Source organism: Panicum virgatum, chromosome 3K (assembly GCF_016808335.1).
Source record: "Panicum virgatum strain AP13 chromosome 3K, P.virgatum_v5, whole genome shotgun sequence".
NCBI classification, from domain to species: Eukaryota; Viridiplantae; Streptophyta; class Magnoliopsida; order Poales; family Poaceae; genus Panicum; species Panicum virgatum.
Window position 1 is genome coordinate 62615841 of NC_053138.1, and position 20113 is coordinate 62635953.

Genomic DNA, 20113 nt, shown 5'->3' on the forward strand with positions numbered 1-20113 from the left:
TGTCGTCAACCCAACACCGCCCCAACCCATTTCATAGTGTCACCCGTTTCCACCCATCCAATAGTACCCGTATTAAAACCCACCAAAAAAACCCATCAAGCCCCGCCCCATTAGCAGGAGTATTTCCAGGCAGGATTAAAAATTTGGGGTCCGATACTTGGGCGTAGTTCGATCACTCCAGCAGTCCAGCGCTGGGTTTGGGAGCGCGGCAGCCCGGCGCCGGTCTATTCGTACCGTGCATGCCTTGGGGTTCAAGCTTCATCGATCGATCTGGTTTGCACTTTGCATTGGGCGTATTGGCAGCTTCCCCGATCGATCAGTACCCGCCATGGCACGCGCACCCTGCCGCCGCTGCCGCCATTTGCAGACTGCGCGTCTGCGATTTGCAGTGGAGCAAGAAGAGGGCTCAGGGCTGGGACCATGAGGAGGAGGAGCACGGCACACGTGAGCACTGAGCAGGATGCTGCGGCTCCGCAACGGCGATCAGCTGGCAGTGGGAGCATGGTTAGGGGCTGTTTGGGCACACAAAGACTGATGAAATCGAAATTATTCAGACTTGCTTTTGACTTGAGAGGCTGTTTGGCATGAAGCAAGAGGTGCATTTTCTGGGCGGGTTTTAAATTAAACGGCGCTCTACTAAACGGAACTCTTCGATCACTATCTGTATCCCAGCTAGATAGATACTGGTAGTCCTCAAGGTTCAGGTTGGCAGCCATGTGGCCTCACTTGCTGATTAAATGTTCATGTGCATTAGACCGACTGGCAATTACTATCAACGATAAAAATATCAAATGGGGGAAACAACACCTTTTAAATAAAATTAGTTGTATTGTCGCCTTCGTCCGTTGGGTATGCCACCGATTAGCAAGAGAGGTTGGCAGTTTTGGTATGTGAACGCGACTATTGCGGCTTCTCAGCATAGTGCTTCGGGAAGAGCAGTAGTTGGTTGGGATCTTGAAGCCAGGGAGTCGATAATACACATAGGTAAATGTGTAGTGACTCGATGGATAGGATAAGATGACGTAGGTTTTTCTATTGTTTTAGCTATATAGTTTTCATTCAATTTGTTTTGCCAACTCTTGCTCTAAAAGTCGAGTGAATTTAGTATTACCTTCACTCAATATTTCATTGTCAAACGCGGTTACATGCAATATTTTTAATTGGTCAGAAAGACAAAAAAACAAAAACACTCGATTGTTGTGTAGTCAGTTCGTTGCAATGACAATTAATAAGAGCCAGAGTAAGCCGCTCTTTGTTTAAATAGGTGCTCGCCCATGACCAGTTATATGTAATATTATTAAGGTTGACAAAAAGGACTGAAGGTGCTAATTGATGACCAAAATGTCTAGGAGAAAATAATGCCAAAAACAATGTCTACAAAAAGATCTTCAAATCAGTAATATATACGTGCTCTGCATATTTAGATAACTATATGGCATAGTCCTCCTGTGAAATGTCATCTCAAAATAATCATCTTCGTCAGTGAGAATATATAATTAGGTACTGCTACAAAAAATATCAGCAAGTATCAAAATAGTGGATATATGCTATGCAACAGTTAAAGCTTACGAATCAGATTTAACAGAGTAGTACATTAAATACATGAATGGAAACTCAAAACGTATGGCTCAGATTAAGCAATCATTTAAGGAACAAACTCTATGGCTAACCAACACATACCTTGCATACAATCAGAATCAATATGCTGCTTCCCACTAAATTATTTTACAAATAACATTAGCCCTTCTGAAAGGTGCCAAAAAAGGCAGCAGCGTGCATCCGAGCCAATCCCATGATGGCGCCCGCACGGCAGCAAAACCTGATTTGGGCACAAGCTAGGGGCGGCAGCGGCGGGAGTAGCAGAAGCACCTCACCTAGGATCACCAGATCTTGGTGCATCTGGGGTGGGAGAGGGAGGGAGCAACAACGAAATAGCAGCAACGTATGATGCTACGAGCAGACGATCGGCAGCGGTGGAGGCAGCCCAACAACTACTTGGTGACGGGCAAAGCAGATCATATGTTCAGTGTGGGGAAAAAATAAAGGAGGTTGAACCGAAAAGGAAGGTAGAAAAAGTGAGAAGAGAAAAGGAAGATAGAAAAAATGAGAAAAGATAAGGAGGAAAAAAAGAAAAAGAGAAAACAAATTATTGATTAGTCCATAAGTATACCCATTACTATGCAATTTCATACAAAATTATGTTATTAGAACTCACATTATAAACTATAGAAAAACATAAAATTCATCTATACGACTCATATAGCTAGATGCACATTTGATATTCGACATCTTTCCATGTATTTATGAAAAAATAGGTTCCGACCTAATTAGAGAAGTCATTCTACCAAATATTTGTTTTTTGAAATGGTTCTAGCTCCATCAGAGAAACCGCTTCATCATACGAGACATAATCAGAGCCGTTTAAGCTACAGTTACAACTTCCTATGTCGTTAGCCTAAGATACACAACAAATAACTCCAACAGCTGCTGCCGCTTTCCCACCTCGGTCAAAAAAAGCAAGCTCTGAAGCACAATCTAAACTCAGAACTGAGTTGAACACTTTCTTTCACTAAATATTATTCAAAATATTGCACAAATCAAAGTTCTACATCTAAGTTACAAGTTGTTAGCTTCAACATCACTAGCACATACATATAAATATATTTAATACCTAAAAACTTTATAAAAGATAAACATGTATTCAAGTTCATCCCATATTACGATTAATCATGGAACTTAAATATTACGTGCTACAAAATATGCATCCAATTTAAGGTGACCCAATATTAAATTGAATCATCAAATTTAGATTTGCAAGTTAAAATATTTAAGAATATGAAATGTGACATAGAATAATTTTAAAGCAATTTTAAAATTGATGATTTATTACGAACTCATAGAAAGTTGCAAGTAGTATTCGACGAGAGCGAACCGGAGGTACGATAAATAAAATGCCAAATAAACTATTCTGTTAAGATAGAAAATCTAAAAATAAATAAAAACTAGCTACCCGCGCTATTAGGGCGGGCCACCTTGCTAGTTTTCGTTACGTTACAGATAAGAAAACAAATAGCTCCTCACAAAAAAGATAAGAGAACGAAAAGCTAGCTTGTTGATTACGTACAATATAATTGAGATAAATTATGCACGAAGAAATACACCTTAAACGAATTTGTATGGACATCACGCATATACTTAATTGTTCTTTATTTGCTTGCAGAACTCCATCGTCGATGAAACTATCAGTTGACATCTTCCCCTCTCAGCGCGTGTTTCACACATGTAAAGTACACCAAAATTATTATCTCAATAACTTGATCAAGTAATAATAATCATTATTCTCCTCATCACTTTATACTAGCTAGCACATACTACTACTGTTTACTTCCATTTTTCGTGGTCAGAAAAAAAATCATAAAACCAAACCCATAGAAAGCGACGCTGCAGCTGCGTGCAGCACCCCCCCACAATATATATCCTTACTCCGGTGGCGTTGAAAAAAAAAACGCGTCGTGTACCCCACCCATTTTCCCTCGTGCATCTCGATAGATGTCAACCGCTAGCTGCAGGCGTGACGCTGCGTGCCCCAAAAGTCAGCGCGCACTAGAGCTAGTGTACACACCACCTTCACGATCAGCCAGCACTGTGGATGTCAACAATACATAGCCCAAGCAAAATTTGGACTTTGGACTTTGGATGCATACAGGATGTGATGATGACCTGTAGTTTCGTCACATGAGCTATCAGTGTCTTGACTTTTCGTGCAGGGCATTCTTTTCTTCCTTTTTGCTTCTCCTTTTGGCGATTTCTTCTTCTTGTTCATTCATGCTCGATTTGAGTTTCTGAATGCTAAGACATGTGTCGATGTGATACTAGATCAAGAAGAAATATGAAGAAAAAAACAAAAACTAGGGATGGGTGTTGCCAAAGGGAGGAGAACAAGATAGCACAATAGCTAGCTACCTACCTTATGTCTTAAGAAAAACTAATGGACGCTGGGTGAGCCATTTGCTTGGCGATGCACCTAATTGTGCTTTCCACGTTGTGGATGATATCACAGTTTTTTTTTTCAAACAGAAACTGCAGTCATTAATTGCTAGCTAGAGCCCATCCATTTTTCTTTTAAAAAAAGCGTCACGGTGCATGCGTAAACTCTGATGCAAAATGCTAAAAAAACTCAAATATAATCAAATTATCGCATCAGCATGACGACAAAATCAGAGTGAGAGCGTTCTCCCTCCGTCTCTTTTTTTTACCTCCGTCCTTTTTTATATGTCGTTTGAGAAGCGTAAAAAGGAACAGAGGGAGTACACGCCAAGTATACAATAGATCCCACTGAGAATCTCCAAGAGACTCTTTATATCTTTAGAAATAAAGATTTTGGTTAAAAATTACCCTCCAACAGCCTCTTCAATTAGATATATAAATATAGACATCCTTTTATTCTGAATTTCTCGCTAGTCCAAAATGGAGAGCGGGAATTGCTCTCTAGACTATGCCCAAGATAGATGTAGAAAATCAGTTGGAGAGTAATTCTGTTTTGCTGGCAACTACTAGCAGTGCTTTTCTTTTACAGCAAATCAGCACCAGCCACCAGTCACAACCAGCCGAACAGAGGGAATAATTTTTACTGAAATGACTCTAAATGATGCTTTCGAGAGTAGATTTTAGAAAGGCTCATGAAGATGCTTGCCTCGTCGCATATGTAACTGAAAATAACTTTTATTTACCTTTGAAGTTCAATCTCTTCATTATCTAAAAAAAAGTTTAATCTCCTTTTTCTCTCCGTTCTTTTGTTAATCACAGGTGGCGGCGGCTGCTCGTGGCATGGATGCCAGCCGGCGCTGCCTCGCGGAGGCGACACACTCATCCGGGACGACAGCCAGACCTGCCATGATCATGATCCAACATTTCGTCCGCAACGAGACAAATAAAAAAGAATCAAGATACTTTTTTCGAAAGATATATAAGAACTAAGATAATGGAAATATATATCCTACTAGATAGCTAGATACTTCCTCCGTCCCTAAAAAAAAATATAACTCTCGCTTCCCGAGAAGTTAAATAATTAAGTTTGACCAAATCTATACAAAAAATTACTAGTATTTATATCTCCAAACAAATTTAATATGAAAATATAATACATGATTAATCTATTGGTATTTATTTTATAACATAAATATTAATACTATTTTCTATAAATTTAGTCACACATAAGATTGTTTGACTCCTCGATATGTAGACTTACATTCTTTTTGGGACGGGGGTACATTGCACGGCCTAGCTTGGCAGTAGAAAAAGGCAGTGGTGTGGACGTATTGTTAGATGAGAGGCAACGTGATAACTTTCTTTTAGTTTGGCCATGGATATCATCAGATCTTACGGCATATCCGGCCTAACGGGCATCTGTCCCTTCCACTTTGCAATGTTCCTTGTGACTACTGCGTCTGCGGGTCATGGTGATGTGCCGGGTCTTGTTGTGCTCGTCCGGATCATTGGCAGTCTCATCAGCTACAAGCAACTTCTTGATTTTTTTTTTGTTAACTAATACTTACGTCTCATCAAAGGTAATCCAGACAATTTCACACATAGACATTCTGTACGCAAGCTGACACAGCTAAAGTAGTGGATTAGTAGGCTCACTACTGCAGCAGTGGGTGAGGCTATGCGGCCGTGCATGTACAGAGTCCGAAGCAGTGGCGATGCTGCTCGTTAGTCGTTAGAGCATTTCTAAGAATTTGTCATATTTTATTTTACATATCTTGTGTTTTGTCAATTTTTAAAAAGATATGCCAAGTAAAAAAAAGTTTATCTCCAACAATTTGGTATAATTCACTTGCCAAATCCAGATCTAACTTACATCAGGAACCCTGAGAGAGAAACAAAATTATATTTATGCCCTTCCACCTCTTGAAAGTTTAAATCAGGAACCCTTCTCATTTATTTCTTTTTTCACCCTCCCACCTGACTAGAAATCACGATGCCAACCGCGCGCCGCGCGCGTATATTTACGCGCTGGAGGCTGGTTTTTCCCAAGTTGCCAAAAATTGCAAGTCTTTTGCCAAACTATTAAAGGAGTATTTTTAACGTTTTTGCCAAAAATTAAAGATGGCAATTCGAGTTGACAAACTCCTGCAGATTTACCAGCCATCCATCCGGGCACATTAGACATGTGGCCGTCAGGCATCAGGTGGCCGCATGATCGGTAGGCAGGCCATGACTGGGAATGATGCTAGCTGTCCCCCTCAATCCGTGGCCATTCTGAGCTCTTGTCCCATTCAGCCCATCTCGTGCATCTGCCAACCCAAATCCGGCTCCCACTCGCACTTGCTCATCTTAATTCTTATAGAATTTAAACAAAGACCGACCACTTTAGGGGGTGTTTAGAAACAGGGACTTCAAAAAAGTCCCAGGGACTTTTTAGTATTTAGAAGTATTAAATAAATATTAATTATAAAACTAACTGCAGAACCCTGGGGCTAAACTGCGAGACGAATCTAATGATGTATCTTAATCTATGATTAAGCGACTGGTTACTGTAGCATCACTGTAGCCAATCATCGATTAATTAGGCTCATTAGATGCGTCTCGCGAAAAAGCACTCAGCTGTCAAAAAACATTTATTAAACAGATTTTATTTAATAATATAAAATAGTAAGATTCCTTTTGATGTGATATAGGGACTTTTGGAAAAAGTCCTGGAGCCAAACAGGCCCTTAAGCTCTCTCTGATCCTCCTGCACACCTCCACATGGGCAGAGTAGCTCCTGATCCGACACGTGTGTATACTCGTGAATTGTCGTCGCCGACCATGCCTTTTTTTTATTTTTTTATAGCCGGCCAACATCCCATGTCGCCACTCACAAGTCACAATGCTCCTGTCTTGGGCGCCGTTGGTTGTTCAGGTCCCAGTAGAGCTGCAATGTGGGGCCCGCACACGTAGATTAACTTACCATTTTCAGGACCTGTTTGGACTTTGGAACCCACAAATTTTGAGCATATTGGGAGTGCACACAGATCATCATAGAGGGAAAGCAGCTAGCAGAGAGCAGCGTTCATTCATGTGGATATCTGATGCTGGTGTCTGAATTCTGATGGAGCACTGCACTGTGGATCAGAACGAACAATTGGCACACGGAGGTGACAAAACTGATTGACAAGCAAGGATCTACAGCCATTTGGTAGGAGCAAGCAAACTGATGGAACTCAACTGGCTTTGGCTGGTGGTCCAGAATAAACAAAGGGCATCCACAAGTTCTGAGTAGTTCTCGAGAGAGAGAGTTGGAACAGGACAGCAGATTGCAAAGTGCAGGGACGACAGCAAGAGAACAAGACGTCCCTGCAACCCGCGTATCTCCCCAATCCATGGCGACGACGATCACCACTTCGCTCCATGTGGATATGCAGACACAAGTTGATCGATCCATCCATCCATCCATCTTCGTGCACAAATCAAAAGCACAAAGAGGAAGAATATCATGGGGGCATCGGACAGTTTAATTTTGATACGCTAGAGCTCACACAGCTCTGCACAGCTGACCTTGCTCCCTTGGGAAAAGTTTTGCTCAATCTGAATGAAAGTTGTGGGTTTGAATTACTTAATTTCGATTGGAATTTGACTAGTTTGATTGCCGAGGAAAAAAAAGGAAAAGTTGTGATGAATTAATCGGCTTTGTCGCGCTTGTGCCATGTCCAGCTGGTAATGTGAAATGATTAACAGAGATCCCACCCCATTTGCAAATACTCAAAAAAAAATTAATGTACTTGTTAATTAGAGCGCTCACCATCAGGATAGAGTTTAAGTTTACTTACTGCAGCCGTGCCCGTACGTGTTGTGACGCATTGGGCGGCTGTTTCATATGTGAACCCTCATTTTTTTTCTTGTTTTCCATTAGCACGTCATCAGCCCATTAATAAGATTATCACACATGCATGCATTTAATCATCTCAATAAAAGTATACACACGAGTGGCATCCCCTTTTAGGCCGTGCAGAGTTGCAGTGACGCATTGGGCGGTTTGGTACGTTCTGTTTTCCATTCCGTCGCCGTGCTCCATTTGATTACGATCTTCTCTAATTGATACGATCACCAGCAATTCATGCATGGATTTCCTCATCTGTTACGTGACAATGGTCGTACACGTGGTTTGGCCCCACATATTTGTTTTGAAAAGCCTCGAAAACATAGCTTTGTTTTGAAAAGTCCCCAAGGAACATACGGGTGTTTTTATTTTCTTTCCTTTTTTACGGTTGAAAAACTTAAAGGGGTTGATCCAAGAAATAAAGTGGAATGAGACTCGCCTTGAGCCACCAGTACTAGCTAGGACCTTGTTTCCATTTGCTTTTTTTCTTTTTGATAAGATGTTTCCATTTGCTTAGTGGAGAGCAAGGCAATGATAGCATCACCGACTTCCCCATTGACTTTGCTCATATATGATGCTAGGAATTGTTGGTGTTGGACTGGATTTGGTCGCGGATTGAACCTCTCCGCCGGATTTGCACGCCTAGCCAGCAGCTTAGCTTGGTGGTGACCATGAGGACGAGGTGTTGCTACTTGGGTTGCTAGTTTATAGAGCCACTAGGAGAGAAGTCTGGCATGTGTTGTAAGTTTCATCGATCAAGAGGGAGTGAGTATGCATGCTCTCCATCCATTGTGGTGGTGGTGTGCCCCATTCTATAGTAGTGCTTGTGCGTTAAGGTGTAGACTAGTAGAGAACATGGCGAGATGCAAAAGGTGGCATGCATGCATGCAATGGAAGCATGCCTCTGATGATGATGATGAAGAAGAAGAATACTTTGATTTCTATCCTAAAATAAACCCCAAAAAGTATTTTTCGGCTCTGGAAGAGAAAAGGGCCGTCCGGCCTAGCTAGCCCGGCCCGCAAACCTTTTTTTCCCCCTCCTTCTATATCTGTCTCACCCTCTCATCCCGGCCCAGCCCGGCATTGTACTCGCTGACTGTCCCTAACTCTGTCGAAGATCATCAAATTGATTGATCCTCCCTCAATCGAAAATTTGTTACCCTGTTAACTGCAGCGACCACTTTGCTTTGTTCAGCATCTTTTTTTGGATAATAATGCATGCATGTTTCCCTTCAGTTGGTAAATAATTAAAGCAAGCGATATTGTTGAGACCAATATGAAAGTTTTTGTCACCTAATTAACCCTTTTCATTGAAACTTAATTTCCTGTCAGATATAGGAAGGAAGGTAGCTAAGGTAGTGAAGCCTGAAGAAAACAGATGTACTAGTGCTCAACCATGGATGATGGTTGTGGATACGGCAAAAGTGCAGCAATGCAAAACTACTCTCTGTTCGCCGGCATGCCGTTCAGATCCACACGGAAGACAAATTGAAGTTACCATGCACGCAATCAAGCAGTAGAACTAAGGCCGTTATTCAGGCAAGCTTTGATTCATCGATCGAGAGATGAATAAGTACTTACTTGCTAATCACTGGCGCATAGCATACTGCAGGCTTTACTGATCGTAAAATCTACCCAGCAGCAGGCTACTTCTTCCAAGCTCGTCATCGCTGACACACGTCGATGATGATCGACGACCCACTTTACTATTACGATCGACCAATCCTACCTACCTACTTGGCTACTTCTTCCAAGCTCGTCATCTCTGTCGGCCTGTCGCGAACCTCCTCCTCCTTATCCTTCTTCTTCTGTTGCTGCTGCTGCTTCTTCTTCTTCTTTTCCTTCTTCTTCTTCTTCTTCTTCTTATCCTCCTGGACTGGCATGGCCGCCACCTCCTCGTCGTCGCTGAGGGTCTCCTCGACCTCGGCGTACCCCTTGGTGCGGTACTGATGGAGGATGTCGGCTTCGCGATCGTTGACGCTCTTCATAGTGGCGGCGGCTCTCTCCATCAAGGCGCGGAAGCCGGGCATGCCCAGCCTGTCGAAGGCCTCGTCCGAGAAGACCGGGAAGGGCCGGGCGGGCGGCTGCCTGAGCATGAAGTCGATGATAAACTGGTCCACCCTCACCAGCCTGGTTCTCGGCCTCCCCGCCCCAGCCGCCGTCGCCGGCTTGGCCTCGCCCGCCGTCTTCGCCATCGCCTCCTCCTTCTCCATCCAAGAATCGCGCGAGCTGTTCCTTCTCTTGACCTCAAACTCTAGCTATAGGTCTTGGTTGCAGGGTTGCGGCGACTACGACTGCCTTCTTAGATCGACCAGGGGGACGCAGAGCCCTGGCCCCGATATATATGGGGCACGCCTACGCACGGCCGGGAACCCAACCTCTCTCCGATTCGATCGTGTTCAATCGCCACCAATCCGCTAACGACTTCGATCTAGTAAGTATGTGTGCCTATAAAACACTAACATTATTATTATTATTATTATTATTATTATTATTATTATTATTATTATTATTATTATTATTATTATTATTATTATTATTATTATTATTATTATTATTATTAGCTCGTGCTTTACCTTACAAGCAATATAAATTTTATCCATATCTACGTGAGGTCACTATTTTTTTCTTTCACTAATTAATTGTCCTGGTTCCGTTCCGATTGATATTCGGATTGATTTGTACGGTTCCGATTAGGATTCGGATAATTTGTTCGGGTTTTGATTAGTATTCTGATTGACGAACTGAGGAATTATTGCTTGCTTTAAAAATGTAATACTAGGCAATTATGTCCGTGTATTGCTGCAGATAAAGTTGGTATAAATATCATATACGTATAGTTGACCCTGCATTAATTTGTAGGGATCTATATGCATGATCGAATCGTGAATGGAGAGCTGGTCTGAATCGCATACGGGTTGAATTAAGACCCATCTATCAATGACTTAGAACGGACCCAACCAAAAATTTGGGTGGAAACCTTACTCGCTTTAGAAATAGCTATAGATATAAATAGACATAGATATCTATACCTATTACTAAAGCGAGTAAAATTTTCACCCAAATTTTTAGTTTGGTACGTTGGTGTGATCCGCCTATGTTATTGACAGGAGGGTTTTAGTCCATCCTTGCGAGTCGGACCAACCCTCCCTATCCACGACTCGATCACGTAGATCCTTATAAATTAACACACGGGCACCAATACATATCCGATACTTATTTGGATACGTATAGTTGCCCGTCTGTTAGACAAATATGCCCATGTGTTACTACGGACAAAGTTGGTATAAGTACGGTTATGTATAATTGATTGTGCGTGAATTTGTAGAATACGTATAGTTGCCCATTCGTTAATTTGTTGGATACATATAGTTGCTCGTATGTTCATTTTTAATCAGAATCCAAACAAATTAATCTGAATTCCAATCAGAACCCAGAAAATCAATAACTCACGCGGTCACGGTACGACTTGTACATGGAGTGAAAAAGCACAAAATTAGTGGTTTTATATAGATCATTGTAGGTAAAATTTATATTACCCGTAGTAATGCACGGGCACTATGTTAGTTTATTTCTAAAACAAATAACAAGCAAGAATGTATACATTAATCTTCCGCAATGCACCACGGATATATTTAAATTGCTACTAAGTAACCTAATATACACACACACACAGATTAGTGAAATATGTATATTGAAATAAGGGTCCAAAATCATATAGACTTAGCATTTGGCAAGTAAAATCGGAAAAGATTTAAGTGCTCAATAGATAAGTACTAGAGTATTACTATTTTAATTATATAAAAAGTACTACTATAACATAAATATAAAATATAATATATCACATTTTTATAAAATCTTCTTTCTAATATTTTAATCAATGTATTTATATGGTTTCCTCTGTAGTAACGCACAGGTATATTTCTTATAGTAAGTAAATAAGGCTCCAACCAAACATCGTTAGTTTGTCCGTTTAATCACAACCATGCACGTACGTAATCCACTCTACACAGACATGTAGCTACTACATACTATGTGTGAATCTCATCATTTAGGATGTATTTGATCCAGTGAAGAGCATGTACATAAAGTACATGTGATCATACTAGACCACCTATGATGGTAGATATTTTGGATATGTGACAATACATAGAGTATGTGGACATACTAATTTTTATATACTAGTAATACACTACTAAAAGACATAACCGCGACATTTAAAATAGCCTCGGAGGTGGGCAAAATTTTTAACCGCCTCGGTTAATGCTCGCAATTTAACGAGGCGGTCATTTTTTATTAACCGAGACGGTTAAAAAATCGCTTCGCAAAACCGATTAAGAGCAACCGCCTCAGTTAATAAAAATTAATCAAGGCAGTTATCCTAACATAACCGTCTCGATAAATAGATTTACGGAGTCGGTCGCAGTATAAGGCCCGCCTCTTAAAATACTAAGGTCCAAAGAAGTCGAGAAGGCCCATTAGCAGGTTCCCTATATGTACAGAAATTAGGGTTTGGACCCAGTACTAGCGGCCCTCTCTCCCGACACTCCTCTCTCCGTCCCTCCCGACGGCGCCCCTCTGTCGCACAACGCTCCTCCCTCCCCACACTCCCTCCCGCGAATCCAGGCCGAGGGCGTGCGACGGGGGGGGGGGGGGGGCAGATCTAGGCTAGGGCAGCGGTCCGTGCACGGCGACGCGCGGATGGTGGCGAGGGATGATGTGTCGGTGATGGGGCTGCGGGAGGTGGCGGAGCACGAGAGGCAGCTCCGAGCGTCGAGGGCCGTCGTGGAACCCGAGCCACAGACCAAGGCCGCCAGCTCCACCGCTGCGGGGGACAAGAGGGCGCCGGAGCAGCAACAACAGGTGGGCGGCGCCGGCGACAACAAGATTAGGTTGAGGGCAAGAGTGCAGAGGAGCAGCACGGCGATGAGCTCCCCCGACGAGTGGACCGGCGAGACGCGGCGGCGGATGGGCTGGAGATGGGCTTAGCGGGCTTTTGTTTTTTTAAAATTATTATTTGATTCACTGAGGCGGTTTTTGCAACCGCCTTGGTTAATGCCACGATTACTCGTGGCCTTCGCTCTAAGGCGGTTGCAAAAACTGTCTCGGTTAATGCTTTTTGATCGCCTCTGTTAAGATTTCTATAGTAGTGATAAGGTATAATCATAATGAGAAATTTTACAATGATTGGAAAAAATAGGAGCTGTCCATCTCATAAAATCCTACGGTGGTGAAGGTAGGAAGTACCTAGAAATACCTTGGGTAAAATATCCGGTACTTCCAAAATGTGGGACTGAAAGTGATCTAGGCCCCTAAGTGGGTTTTGGTGAATAATGACAAAACACATGTGTATTTAATCGTGTAATTGAGCATGTGTGCAGGTGATGAGTTTGTACAGGTGAAACAAGTGACGATGTACGACCCCTCAAAAAGGAAATGAAAAGGCGGTGTTCAAGCGTACTCAAGAAACTAGATTTTATATTTGAAATTTGAGTATACGAACGCCGTACTATCAAGAGGGACTTGATTCAAGGGTTTTGATTTGAATCTAGTGCTAAAGAGAACCCAGACAACCTTGTGTGAGCCACAAAAACAACTCAAAAGAGCAAAACATGAGGATTTCCCCTGCCTAACCCGGATACTCCGGGTATAGGGCCGGATACTCCGGATCCCGTTGCCCGGAGTGTCCGGATGACTGTTCCCGGGCTGAAAATCTGGTTTGCCTGGAGTCTCCGGGCTTATACCCGGAGTCTCCAGGTAACCCTTGGCCCAATGGCTATATTCTGGGCTGAGGGGTATAAATACCCCTCCATACCCCTTCAGCTACCTCTCTTGCCATTTGACAAGCTGAACACCTTCCCAAGCTTAGAAAGAGCTCTCTCACTCCTCTTTCTCCATTCTTCAGTGATTCCTTTAAGGGATTTGAGTGAGAAGCAAGCAAGAGCAAGAATCCGTGCTAGTGAGCTTCATTCCCACCTCTTGAGTACTTGGTTTTAGTCAAACCCGCGGATTCAAGTTTGTTACTCTTGGAGCCTTGTGCTCCTAGACGGCCAGGCGTGCTTGTGATTGCTCGACCTCGATTGTGAGCTGCACAAGAAGTTTGTAAGCTTCATTCCTCGCCGAGGAGTCCATAGTAAGTGACCTTGGGCTTGAGAGGTGATCTCGCCCTTGGGAGAGAAATATAGGGGTTCTTGAGCACCGTCTCTTGAATCCTTCCTCAACGGAGACATAGCACCTACGGGTGTGAACTTCGGAAACAAATCCTTGTCTCACTTGTGTTGTTTTATTTGATTTCTTTGCTATTTGCTTGTGAGTCTTTCTTTCTAGGGTTTGAGCTCGATCTACTCGTATACCAGTTTCTAGTGCGAACTAACCTATGGAACTTCACCTCTAGGAACCCATGGTACTTGTATTTTAGCTTGATCTAATTTTAGTGCTCAGATTCTTGCAGTTTTCTTTCCGTGATTTTGTGGTCGGTCAAAACCCACCGGCGAGTGGCGACAGGCAACACGAAGAGTCGGGAGGTCGCCGGGGTGCTGGCAGGCACTGCTTCTTCGGACAACGGCCCGCAATCCGGCACACGCCGAAGATTTCGGAGAATGTAAGGCGTGCCACCTGACCTATACCCGATCAGGAAGGTGCGAACATGCTTGCGACGCTTTGCCTGCATACACAAACACGTGGAAACATAAGTCCGAGCCGTGGTCGGCTCCCCGGGACGACTCTTGCATCGGCTTTAAAGAGCCGATCGAGTCCCAGTGTCAGATTGGATCTGCTTGTATCCGGATATTGATAAATAAGGCAAATAACTATAAAAACTACTTCAATTAAATCTAGCTGATTTAATCCACGACGGTAAAAGCCTCACTGCTAGATCGGAACATCCTACACGTAATTGGGCCTAATGAGCGTAATAAATAACTAAACCTTAACCAAAATAGAGGCCTAAGAACAAGCTAAAGCCGATTCCCGGATCAGTTCCATGTTAAGACTAAAGCAAAGCATCTAATACGTCACCGGATCATCCAACCCGTTTGCAAGGCCTAATCTAGCAGATATTACGCCAATTCTTAAGTATAAGAACAAACCATAACAGATTAGATCTACTAAATGAAAAAGAAGCAGGGTGTTGTCCCCGTGCAACTAACTCTATTCAACAAGAATTAGCATAAGATTAAAACATGGCTGCACAGAAACAACATGATATTCGTAGATGGTAAGCAACAAAAGCATAATGAATCTACTAAAAAGCCATGCTACGAACATCAAGATAACTAGTACTACTCGCCATAAAAAACGCTTCAGTACGAGTAATACCAAGGTAAAAACAAGAACAACACTGCCTTGATCGCAAGAAGCGATCAGGGCAGCATGGCGCTTACTTGGATGAAACCCTAGAATTAAGGGTGGCGGTGCGCCGAGAGTTGTTGTTTGTAAAACGTGATGACGTTCTCTTTTTTTTACGAATATCATAGGGTTCATATTTATAGTCCAGAGACTTGGGAAACAATCTAAACTAATGTGTCCATATCAGACTCTATCTCTAACTCAATCTGAACTAAATCTAAGGATACATGGCCCACATGGGCCAAATGCTCACGCAGGAGCCGATTCGTAAGCCTTCTTCAATTTCTTCATTAAGCCCAACTCACTCACGGCCCATTAATTAACCCTGTTAATTTATGGCGATAACACATGCCCCCTGGTTTTGGCAATGATAATTCCAAAACCACTCCGTCGCTTCATCTTCCTGTTAATGCTCATTGAAACACACTGCAACCACCAAGGAAGACGCAACGTCTCTACAACTGGCTCCTCGTAGAACGTGAAACTGCCGATCCATCTCCCATTTTTTACTATTAATCTCATCCCGAATCGGCTCTCTTCATCGCAAACTCATCTTCCTCCGAAAGCCAAATAGCGCATAAAACCCCCACCTTCAGCAGCCATGGCGATTTCTTCCTCCTCCGGCTCCAACTCCGTCGGCCATTCTTCCTCTCCTCCTTCTTCTCCTTCCTCTTTAGACCTGTCTGCCTCCTGCCTCGACTCCATTCCAGAGAGTCGAGAACCGACACCGGAATACAATCCGACGGCGGCACACGAGGTGCTCGCTCCTCTGCATTGGGATGCAGAGGAGTTCGATTTCGGGATCGTCTCTGAAGACGACGAGCCCGAGACCGAAGGAGAAGACCTCCGGCTCCTGTTCCAGGAGGAGCCGGAGAGTACCAGCGACGACGGCTTCTCCTGGGATGGAGCCAATTCCTCCTCGGAAGAGTAGATCGGCTCCCCCTCCAGGGACGACGAGCCGATGGGAGGAAAGCCCTTCCGGTTCCTCGGGTCCTCCGAGGAGGACAGCGAGGAAGAGAGCGGCGGCGGCGGCGGCTGGAGCGACGACGCCGAGACCGACAGCGGCAGCAGCGCCTTCGACGGCGCCAGCGACGACAACGACGACAGCAACGGCAGAGATGCGTCGGCTCGAAGCCCCAAGCGCCGTAGGTACTAGGTACCTACGAGTAGTAGGTGTAGGTAGTAGTATAGGAGTAGTACTGTAAAGCCGAAGGAATTATCCTTTGTCAAATCGGCTTCTCGCTTGTAAAAATCCAATCTTTAATGAAGTCTTTTTCTTCATCTTATTTGTTCGGATCTCACCCAAAAAGCCGATGGCATCGCATCAGGCTTTACTAATGCCCAAGAGCCGACAGAATTCAAAATTAGAAGCAATCCGCATAAGAACAGAACACCACCTCCACTCTGAATCCGACTCGTAATAGACACTCCAAGTCCAAGCGTAATTCGAGAACCCTGCTCCATAAATTCGAGCAAAAACTCGCAAAATCATCCATAATTCGAATCAGAACCCGCAAAACAACCAAATCCTAAGTCAGCAGATCTGAACCATGGTGGATTCAGCAGCTCAGACAACGAATTCTACAACCAATGATGCGGCAATCTGCGGCCTGAAGGTAATATTCAGCCTACCCTTTTGACTTTTTTCAGCTTGTTGAGCCTCCAACAAATTAAACTCTGAAATATGACACCACATGTAAATTTCTGAATCTCTGAACTTCAGGTGTCAGACATCCTTCTGCCGCATCCTTCCAATCCCAAATCCTTTTGTCTTGGCCCACGAACTTATGAAAATCCCACAGATGTAATCTCTTGTGAAGCAAATAGGATTCCTTTCGTAAGTCAAAACATTGATTTGAACCTCTGGGCCAGCTGCTTAAGAGACTGACCTAACCCTCCTGAGAGCTGGACTACATGGTATAGCAGAGTAGCAAAAACTTATATGCCCTTGTGGCAGGAATTGAACATAGCCGATGCACTTAACTTATCATTATCACCCCTTGACAAAGATGAGAATCTTCTGAAAACCATTGGCTATTTTTGGTTTGATGCCTTGAACTGTTTCCTCTTTGGCCACAGTCCCATGACCCCTACTCTGCTAGATGTCACCATGATCACTGGCCTAGACATTGGATCCCCTAATCCTGCTGCCCACAAAATGGCAGAAGTTCCCTTTAAACTTTCATCCAAGGCAAACTGCACAAACTGGGGCACTTACATGAACCAGCACATGAAAACAAAAGGTCCAGTGACTGAAAAGGAACACACAGCCTTTTTAAATCTTTGGTTAGAACATTTCATCTTCTGTGGTCCTTCCTTACCTCCAACTAAGAATTACCTTCCTTTGGCCTACCACCTGGCCCATGGCAACTGCACCGGGCTAGGCAAACTTTTCCTTGGAGAAACATACAGGTGTCTCCACCTGATGACAACCAACTTGCTTAATCAAAAGAAACTCAAAACTGGAGGCCCTTGGTGGTTTATTCAGTTATGGGCACAACTTTACTTTCAGCATCAGATCCCAAACTTTCAAAGCCTAACCAAGAACTCCTTTCCCGACGAAAACGACAAGCTAATTAGATGCACCAGATATGGCCAAGCCTTATTCGGCCTCCCTGGCAGCAAACTGAATCCAACAGATGTAGCAAACTGGTTCAGAGTTTATTACAAAGGACTAGACAATCCACTCTATTTTCCATTCACTGAATCTGAATCCTTTGAGAACCCAATTGTCTTTAGACTGGATAGTTTTGCCGATGAGGACAGCACTCGGCATCTATATTCCCTGATGATTCGACCTGGTTTCCTCCCTGTTGGCATGAGTAGTTCCAATAGAATTATCAAACCAGGCTATGAAACCTATCAACCAGTCATAGCAGCTCGGCAATTTGGTTTAGGACAAGTCCCTCCCCACTTCCATATTCACCACTTGGTGGAGAGTAGAGCCGATCTGCCTGATGGTCTCACCAGTTCAAGATGCTACAGCATGTTTGACAACCTCCACATTCCAATACCAGCCGATCTGTCCTTCACTCCCTCATCAATCGACTTCTGCACATGGTGGGGAATGTGGAAAATTCATGTTTTCAGAAAAGTTTTAGGTCCTCGATTGCAGCAAATTGATCCTGAATATGTAATCCCCGAGGAAGAGGTACTGAATATGTACACTTTATCCTTTCTGAGTCCTCTATCCCTTTACTTGACTAATCCTGCTCACCTTGCTTACAGCAATAAGATGATCCAGAACCCGTGACCAGTAACGGGGAACCATTCCACTTTCTTCCAACTGCTCCTGATGTCCTCTTTTGCAAGGAATCACCATCAATGAAGAAAGTAATAATGGCTGCTCAGCCAGACTTACTCCAGTCGGCTTCTAAACGAAGACAAACCTCTGCAAGTGTTGCCCCCCGAGTCCCAACTAAGAAAAGGAAGATGATCACGAGGCGAGTCATCAAGAAATCAGCACAAGCTTCCCCGAGTCGATCAGAGTCTAACACCAACCAGGTAATTCATCTTTCCGAAACCTCTTCCTTATTGCATACATATGTGTTCTGGTTGACTGTAATTCTATTTCCAGGACGCAGCTGAAGACGACCTTAATACTCGTAGCCCGGTACAACACGAAGTCATCGTTCATGAAGCTGACATTGGAGCAACTGAAACTTCCAATGCTCTGACGGATGTGCTTGACGAACAGGCTGACATAATCGAAGCCCCTGTTGTCACCTCCAAACCAACTGGATCGGCCGCACCTGAACAGATCATCACTCCTTGTTCAGAACAGGTAACTTTATGAGCTGATTTAAATCAGCTGATCACTCCATTAATGCACTTCGCTCCCAACTAATCTTCATCATATCGGCAGGGCTTCAATATTTCAGACCTGCTCTCCTTCGACCTAGCATCAATGGGTCTGAATGCACCGGATGCAGAAATGCAATCACCACAGCAGTCGATTACAATTACAAATCAGCTTCAGAATATCAAGCGTCTGCTCTCTGCTCCAATTACTACTCTAGTTGGTGATTCCAGCAAAATAAAGAACATCTTCGAGCAAATAGAATCCCAACTCCCGGAGCCGCTGCAAATCAAGCTTTGGCCAGCCAGCAATCTTCCATTCTTCCGGGTAGAAGTGAATAAAGCACAACAAAGAATAGAAGCACATCATTCTCATGTCTCTCTGAAAGCTGACATTACTCAAAAGTCCAAGGCCCTCAACCAGAAGTAGGCAACTCTAGATATCAAAGCTGACGTGTCTGCCAACATGAACCGACTCGACCTCCTGAAGAAAGAGTTGGCAGAACTCGAAGAAAAGGTCCGCACCACCAAGAAACTCATCCAGGCCGAGGAAGCTTCTATTGCAAACTCCAAGCAAGAAACCCAGGAAATGACCGAGCAAATACAAGCAGAGTTTGCAGAGATAAGCACCTTGAGTCGGCAGATAATAACAGGCGATAACATGGATGACGAAGCAATCATCGCATGAGCAGACATCGTCCGCACAGAAGCCATCCATGCCATAGAAGAATTCCTGAACTAATAGATAGGCTCAAGAAACATTTAGTCTTGCCTGTTAACCTGAAACTTGTAATTGTTTAAAACATCTTAAGTCGATGGTCATACATCGGCTGTCTCGCTTCTCATATATTATCTTTTTATTGGCCAACTCAACGTGTTGGCCTCTCATATTTTTTTTACTGGCCAATTCAACGTGTTGGCCTATCTCATTTTTTTACTGGCCAACTCAACGTGTTGGCCTATTACAATGCAGCCAGATGGATCTCATTGGCTCTTGTTAGTCGCCTTCCCATATGCTCGGAAAATATTTCTTGAGGTGTTGGCCATAAACCGCCACAGGAAACTTGACACCATCCAACTCTTCAAGCATGTAGGCATTTTCAGGCA